Here is an 8987-nt window from a genome sequence, read left to right as displayed (position 1 = left end):
AAAAAAAAAAAAAAATTCACAGAAGAGATAGTCAAGTAAGTTATAAAATAAGTTTCCACTTGCCATATTTTCTTTATCTTAAAGTTTGGGGCTATTTAAAATCAAGCATTATGAACAATTCCTTGGCCATCTCTAGCTGTATTAGTTTGCAATGCCTGCGATGATAAAGCACCATGGACTGGATGGGTTAGACAAGTTTATTTTGTCACAGTTCTGGAGTCTGGAAGTCCAAGATCAAGGTATTGTCAGGACTGACTTCTTCTATGATCTCAATTGCTGATTTGCAGATTGCTGACTTCTCTTCCCTTTGTCTTCATATTATCTTTCTTCTGTGTTATCTGTATCCTAATCTCCTTTTATAAGCACAGCGGTCATATTAGATTAGCCCATCTCAATAACCTCATTTAATCTTAGTCTCCTTTTTAATGCCTGTCTCCAACCTCAGTCACATTCTAAACTACTGGAAGTTAGAATATCATCATAAAAATTTAGGAAGGATATAATTCAGCCTATACTGCTAGGTATTGCTTAAGAATTGTCCTTGTTACCTGGATTAGAGACTTTATCAATAATAATATCTGCATATTTTTTAAAAAGACGTAAATCATTCCTTAATGAGAGTTTCTAGAAAATTTTCAGAGTTGCACGGACAAAATCAGTCCTAGAGAAGTAATTTTCTAGCCTGCTAACTGAGAAGCTGATCAGGTCTCTTTATTCCATATCTCTGAGAGATTAATATTGATGTAAATTCCAACTTGGTCTCTGTCACCCATAGGCTTACTTTTTTTAAAAGTCAAAATACTATGGCACTTGAGGAGGTGATGATGCCTCTATGGCAGCAGTTAAAGCAGTTGTTTCTCACACAGCTAGGTCTCCATCATGATCACAATCTCATGCTCACAACTTCTAGACAAGCTGAAATGGCATTTGAGAACACAGCTTTGGGAATTGCTTTCCTACAAACCCAAAGTGTTATAAAGAAAGACGATGATGAACTATAATACACCTGTAGTGAATCTATCTGAATGTCGCTCAGTGATAGCTGTCAAAAGAAAACGTTAACAAATTTTGATCCTGAAGTCCACATCAGAGCATTTGCCATACAAAAAAAGTATGTATATTTGTATTTTATACAGGTACACACACACATGTATGAGGCACACATGGTGGACACAGAATTCACTCACAGCAATATTTATACTATAAAAGATTTAAAATAATTTAAGTGTTCATTGTAAGAGCATGATTAGATAAAACTGATACATACATATCATAGAAAAATGTCCCACTGGTAGAAATAGTTATACTACTCCTTTTGTCAATGGAAAGTTATTCAGACCAATCCTCTCACTGAAAACAATTTCAAATGCAGGATAAAACATTTAAAATATGTATAGTTTAAGCAAAAGAAGACAAATGAAAATGAAATCTGAGCAAAGACAGGAACCCAGAGACATAACAGATTGCCACAGCCACTTGCATCCTGTATCATGTGTTAGTCCCAGCAACATTGAATTTCCATTTGTCAGGATAAAAGGAAAGAAATTAAAATCCATATCAGGTGCCACATCCTGTGCAGCTTTCAATGTTCCTGGGGAGAAAGATGGCAAGAGAATAGAGAAATGAAGATAAGAGACAGAAAGCTGAGGTCAGGTGGAGCCCTTTTTTCAAATGGGAGGAAAGGAACTGTTCAACCACCTTAGTGCATTTACTTATACATTTGACAGGTTGGTGTTACATGATACTCCTTTGCCTAGCAGCCCATTGCTTGGATTGTCTCAGGGCTTGGTGCTCTCTGGACTGAAGCAGCTTGATCACTGAGCTTGCCTCTGGTGCTCTTTGTTCTGGGAACAGGCTTGTGTTGCCCCTGCACATGTGATCAATTTCCAGCCTCAGCCACTCCCTACAATCAGGTAGAAAATATAATCTGAAAACCTGCTCAATAAAAAGGCACCTCATGAAGAGGAAAAGGGAAAAAAATCTTCCTAAAACAGGAAAAAAAATTTTTTTCCCTAAAGTGGAAAAAAAATAAGTTACCTCAGGATAGCACTGAACCACAAATAAAATCAATACCCTGTTCCCAGGAGAAAGCAAAAGAAGTTGCCTTCATACTGGGCTAAGCAGGGGGAAACCCATCCTGAAAATTTTTCAACCTCAAAGTGGTCTTCACAGAGATTTTCACCTCAAACTGATATCATATAGCTGGTCCAAAAGAATCTCAATCTGTGAATTTAGCCTAAAGTGATTATAGACTATTGGCATGGATTTTTAATATGGCAATAGGAAAGGCAAATCCTCTGCAGAGGGGCGTCTTTCCTGTTGGCTCCAAGAATTGCCCCATATACTTTTTCAAGGGCAATAAGGAGCAAATACCCAAAGAAATTAATCATGAGGAGCAAAAATAGCAGAAACAACAGAATGTATAAATAGACTCATAAATAACAGGTACTGGAATTATTAGACACAAACTTGAAAATGTGCACTAATACTGAAAACATAAAAAGTGATCTAGTATTTTTGAAAAAGAACTAAATTAAATGTCTATAAATGAAAGTAGTAACTCAAATTAAAAACCCAGTGCATCAGTTTAACAGCATTATACATAGCACAGATTAAGAAGCATAGACCATATAGTAAGGTGTGGTGCTGTGTGTCTATAATCCCAGTACTCTGGAAGGCTGAAGCAGCCTGGGCAACTTAGTGACTCAAAAAGACCCTCAAAAATATTTTAAAAGAACTGATGATGATTTTCAGTGTAAAGACTCTGGGTCTGATCCCCAGTGCTGAAAAAGTTGTTAAAGCATGGACTATAGATAATAAGATCTAACATATGTTTAACAAAAGTGATATTTTAATGGATTGAAAGTAGCTGCCAATGCAGAATTCTGCATATTTCTCAGTGATAATAGCTTTCAGAAATGAGGACAGTAAAGACCTTGACATAGGCAAAACCACAATTTATTATTAGCCAAGCCTCATTCAAAGAAATTCTACAAAAGATGCTGTAATCAGAAGAAATTAGATAGAAGATTAGAGGTATAAAGAAGAGTTACATGTATAAGAGGAAAGACAGAAAGAGTGAAGACATAAGTATTGCAAGCAGAGGACAAAGGATACTTGCCTGGTATATATGAGGCTCTGGGTTCAATTCCTAGTACTGTTTTTAAAAAATAAAGAATGAGAAAGAGGGAAGGGTTGATGGGAAATAAGACAGAAATTTAGACATCATACTTGGGCGAACCCAGCCCACTCCTATAGCAGTCCCACACAACTTCCAGAGAAAGACTGACAGTTGTTTAAATGTAGAGCTCATCATTACATAACTAAATTCACCAGTTAAATAAGAAGGGCCAGTGATGTTAATTTGCAGGCATGAGTGGTGGGGGCTGTCAAACATCCTGGACTGATAATATGGCAAGGGAAATAAAAATGGAAAAACTACCAACAATTCTATGTAAAAATGGCTGTGAATCTTGATAAAAAGTGAGAATTTGCAGCCCATATATGTAAATAAAAGAGTGAAGGGATGAAAGCAACATCTACTCACATAGGCTGGCCAGCCATGGAACTGGACTGAAGAAGTGGGTGGGTCTTGATGTAGTCACCTCTTCTCCGGGTCTCCTCCTCAATTCCACAAGTCCCTATCATCAATTTGTCAGTGGTCCCCAAAGCAAAGATACTTTTATAGTTTAACTTTTGGCTGCCCGTTCACTACAGCACAGTCTCTCCAGCGTTCAGCATCCTTGCTTCCAGCTTTAAGGTCTCTGATGCCAGAGTCAAGGTGAAATAGACAGAAATATTGGTATTACCTTGTATGTGGTTTAAGAAACTGGGCAAGGGATTTCTGTGAGTTGAGTTAGTCATCTAGAGATCAGGAGGAGAGGAAGGTGTTTGGGGACTATGCTCACAGAGCCCATAAATTTTTGAGTCAGAGCAAATTATCTGATTAAAGCACTTGTTGCCCCTTCTCTGAAAACTCTCAAAGACACCGGCTATTTGAGCAATGTGGTACCTCATAGACGTGGGTAGGGAAGAATCCTCTCATCTGTAGCCATAAATAGGTATCCTATCTGTCTTGCTGCCTCTGATCACTTGGATAAAATATGTCCCCAAAAAAGTTTATTGTTTTGAAGGCTTGGTTGCTGGTAGGCTTTTGGGAAGTCATTGCGTCATGAGCTCTACATTCATAATTTTTGGGGGCGGGGGTGGGGTTTGGATTTTTTTTTCTGGTACCGGGAATCGAACTCACAACCTTGTGCTTGCCGGGCAGGCACTGTGCCACTGAGCTAAAGCCCCAGCCCCCTACATTCATAATTTGATGACACTACTGGGGAGGTGAAAGAAACAGCAGACAGGGCCTAGCTACAGGGAGTGGATCATGGAAGCATGTCCTTCGGAACTAGCTCTGGTCCCTGGCCCCTTCTTTTCTAGCTCCTTCCCTCTCTACTTCCTGGCTGCTATGAGATGAACAGCAATCCTCTGACATACCCTTTTTAAATTAGCTCAGGTTTGCAGTACATAATAACTGCATTCCTCATGGGGAGTTAGACATGTACATACCACATTTTAATTCTTTTTTCATTCCCTTCCTTTTTCCTCCCTCCCCTCGCTTCATTACTTTATCCCCTTCCTATTTGCAAAAGATCTACTGTGGACACTTGAGTTACAACCAGCCTCACATATGAATGACTTGGGTTAAGACCATAATTTTAGGTTAAACTTAGGACCAATGTTTTAGGTTATGACCCAAATGCCAGCCTTTTTTGCAGTTGTAAAGAAAGATTCATGATGCCAGAAAACTGTATGTAAGCATACGTGTCAGTCTGAGCCCAGATGCACATGTTTGTGGACCTGATTGCAGTCAGTTCTTTATATAATCACTGCAATTATTGCTATCAAAATGGCACTCAGAAAGCTAGAAGAAAAGCTAAGAAAAGACAAGAAGGTAAAGAAAGCAATTACAATTGAAAAAGAACAGTGTTAAAGACAAACAATGTTTGACCAGTTTTTAGTTCTGAAAAGGTTGAGACCTAGTGTGCCAAAAGTAGGTCCTAGTGGGCTTCAGACTCTCCCTAGGAGAAAAAGGACACCAGAAAGCCAGATTCCTGATATTCTTATGGAGTGGGACTCTTCTTTCAAACAATAATCACCTTCTACTTCATCCTCTCTTCCTGCAAGCCAAAGATGTCAACTTGAGTGGTGAGTACAGTATGAAATTGTTGTTTCTGGGAGCTAGGCACATTTTATAACCTTTTGGTACTTACACTAGGAAAATTATTGGTGTTTCTGGTAAATTATGCACATTATACAATTTTATATTGTGAAAAGGTTAGTTGAGGGGTGCTTTGGGAGGTTCAGAATGCATTATGGGTATTTCCATTAATTCTTATGGAAAAAATAGTCTTGACTTACAACCAACTTGAGTTATAAGCAGCCTTTCAGAACTAATTGAGTTCCTAAGTCAAGGGTCCACTGTATCTCCCTACTTCCTACTGTCTATCTTTCATTTTGTTCTTCATTTATATTTCAGATTTCTCATATAACAAAAATTATGCAATATTTAAGCTTGTGTGTCTGATTTATTTTCCTTGTGTGTCTGATTTATTTCACTTCACATTATTTTCCTACAAATGATTCAATTATCTTTCTTTATGGCAGAGTAATACTTCATTGTATACAAACATCTTATTTTACCTAGCCATTCATCTGTTGATGGCCATATAGGCTGCTTCCAAGATTTAGCTCTACAAAGTTGGCTGCTGTAAACATGAGTGTGCATGTATCCCTATAATATGATGTCGTTAACTGTTTTGGGAAAACACCTAGAAGGAAAATAGCTGAGTTGAATGGAATTTCTACTTTTAGTTTTTTAAGGAATATGCAAACTTAGTTTCATAGTGGTTATACTAGCATATATTCCTACCAATAGAATATAAGTGTGTCTTTTCCCTTTCAGCCTCACGAGCAATTTGTTACTATTTGATTTCTGGATAATAGTCATTCTTCCCTGAGTAAGAGGGACTCTCACACTGCTTTAATTTGCATTTCTCTATGACACACCACTTTGCCACAATGCTTCTGCCTCACTAGAGGCCTCAAATCGATGCTATAGACTGAAACCTTTCCTCCTTCAAGCTATTTACCACAGGAACTGGGTCACAGTGACAGAAATCTGACTGGCACTCAGCCACTTCAAAATCTGAATTCCTCATTGTGGCCTCCTCTGGGTCTCCCAGAAATGATCTCTCCTGAGTGAGGAATAAATGCTACAGTCAAATGATAGTCACAAGAATCAGAAATGAGCTGCTACTTTCCCCAGGACTTTCCCCAGTGTTATCACTGGAAGTCTCTCTCCAAGGAAACCTCTCAGTTCCAGGCAAACTGGGGCAGCAATGACCACCAGTGTGGCCATTCTGCTGTCTTCTTTTTTTTTCATTTTTAGTATTTTTTGTTTTTTCCAATCCTCTTAGAATCCAGATGACTTTAAATTCATGAAACAAGTATGATTCAATAGAATTCAAATAATAAGAATAAACCAAGAGTGATGGTGCACACCTGTAATCCCAGTACTCGGGAGGCTGAGGCAGGAGGATTATTGCAAGTTTGAGGCCAGCCTGGGCTACAAAGTGAGCTCAAAGTCAGCCTGAACTGCATAGCAAGACCCTGTCCCAAAAAGACAAAAAATAATAAGAAGAAAGATATCAAACTATATGTACATAAAGATATCAAGCTATGTATATATAGTTTGATCTCTTCTCTCTCACATATATGTATATATATATCATATCTCTGTGTGTGTGTGTGTATATATATATATATATATATGTATCCTTGTGCTGGCCACTATTCTAAAAAGTCTGTCCATTAAATAGTTTATCCATGGAGAGTTATTTAATCTGTCATAACAACTTAATTTCTACTCTATTTCATGGATGAGAAAACTTAGCCCCCAGATCACAGAGCCAATATTTGGTAGAACTGGAATTCAAAGCTAGGTAGTCTAGTGTCAGGGAGCACATATTTAACAATTGTACTCTATTATATATTTTGTTATATCATAGTTCCCGCATAAGTTTTATTTTCTAAGTGTATTTTCTATACTCTCTTCTTGTATTTCTTCTGTCTGTAATCCTTGCTAGGGGTATCTTAATTCAGAATCACTTATAAGAATATCTTTTATTTCTCCTCATTCATTCATTCATTCATTCAATAAACATTTTCAGTGTGCCTACTATACACCAATCCACCCTTAAGATCTTGCAATTTACCCGGAATGTAAATAGTTACATAGATACTAGAACAGTGCAGAAGTTCCCAAATTTTCTAAGTTTGTGTTGGTTAGCATTTCAATAATATCTTATGGTAGCCCTAAGTCAAAAGAAATGCCTAGTAGTTTTATTTATTAGTGTAGTTCTAAACAATTTAATAGTATTGGTTGATGTGGTATCTGAAACATGTCTCATATGTCCCTCAAAAGATCCTATAGTGCATTTATTCCCTGCCACCCTCTGGGGGACCACAGTTTGGGATCTATGGGCAGAATGGTTAAGTGCTCAGCGCCTTGAGTTAGTTTCTTGGATTCAAGTCTTGCCCCCTTCCATTCAAGTGTGAGATTAGTTATGCAATGAGGCTTCTCGGAACTTTAGCTTTTGTTACGTGTGCAAGGAATTATAATAACTGCTATGACTTGGATGTATTCCCCAAATGCTCATGTGTTAAAGGTTTCATTGCATCTGGAGGTTTTGAAAGGTGATGGAACCTTCAAGAAGTGGGACCTAGTGTGAGGAAGTTAGGTCACTGGGGAGGATACCTTTGTGGCTACTGGGGCCCGCCTGGTCCCTTCCTCTCTTTCCTTCTGGCTACCACAAAGGGAATGGTTTCTTCTGTCATATGCTGCCACCATGATGTGCTTCCTGGCCACAGACCATGGACTGAAGCCCCCCAAACTGTGAACTAAAATAAACTTTTCCTTTTTATAAACTAATGCAAGTTTTTTGTCACAGTGATAAAAAGCTACTTAACACAATAGTCATCTCATAAAGATGTGGCAAGAATGTAATAAATACATATAAAGGAAGAGTTAGGAAAAGTTGACATTGGATCATTAAAACATAAGCTCCATTGGGCTAAGACTTAGGTCTTTTTGTTTATGGTTTTATCCCCAGTGCCTACACAGTGCCTGACACTGTTCTACTTTTTCTGTTCTTGCTTTTAATTAGATCACAGGGAAGGAAGTCTTAAACCTAATGTAACTGACAGGGAGCAATCCTCAAAGGAAGTAAAGACAGCAAGTAAGAAGTAGTTGAGAAGTAGGAACAAGATCTGGACTCAGCTCCTCCGTGGAAGCTCTGTCTTCAATGTGGAAATGAGAGGTATGGAGACCTTTGTATAGTGCTTCTGGCACTAGATGCATCCTCAGTTGTAAGCAAGCCTTATTTGGGGTCTCTCCCTGCAGGTTCTATCAGTGACTCCCTTCTGTGCTATCTTAGTGTCACCAGTGAACTCATCACCCAGGCAATGTGGGGCAGTTGGAGTGGGCGGGCCCTCCCACAGGACCAGTGCCTGTGACCAACTTTTACCGAGACAAGCTAGGTCACTGTCTTCTACTGCTTCTGCTTTCCACCACTTCTGTCCTCTCTGGTGACCTATACCACTTCTCTTTGTCCCAATGATTAGCTTCTTTTTAAAAAAATTTCAGCTGCTCTATTATTTTTCTACTTTATTTTCTTGAGTCTACAGTTCAGTGGTTTTAATTTTAAAAATGTGACAGAGATTGAACTGACAAATGTATTGAGTATTTCTATGAATCAGTTTGAGGAATGATACCATTTCAATAATATTAAGTTTTCTAATGGAATGTTTTTCCATTTACTGTACTTAGATTTTTAAAATTTCTGTCAATGTTTTCCCTGTTCAAGACTTGTACTGATTTTATTAAATTTATTCCTAAGCATTTTGCTCTCTTTGATACTATTGTGAATGGCATT

General features: G+C 38.1%; 1 long non-coding RNA gene across 1 annotated transcript in view; it reads right to left on the bottom strand.

Annotated features, from left to right (window-relative positions):
• Nucleotides 1-3761, bottom strand: part of LOC106147766 — an 11609-nt gene extending 7848 nt beyond the window's left edge. Inside the window, exon 1 of the long non-coding RNA XR_001232712.1 lies at nt 3548-3761. This is a non-coding gene — a long non-coding RNA (uncharacterized LOC106147766). The remainder of the gene's footprint in view (nt 1-3547) is intronic.
• Between the last annotated feature and the right edge of the window lie 5226 nt (nt 3762-8987).

The sequence above is a fragment of the Chinchilla lanigera genome, unplaced genomic scaffold (genome assembly GCF_000276665.1).
Source record: "Chinchilla lanigera isolate Chin_1 unplaced genomic scaffold, ChiLan1.0 scaffold00009, whole genome shotgun sequence".
Taxonomy (NCBI): domain Eukaryota; kingdom Metazoa; phylum Chordata; class Mammalia; order Rodentia; family Chinchillidae; genus Chinchilla; species Chinchilla lanigera.
Note: the sequence above shows the minus strand (reverse complement) of the source record. Positions and strands in the feature narration are given on the sequence as shown.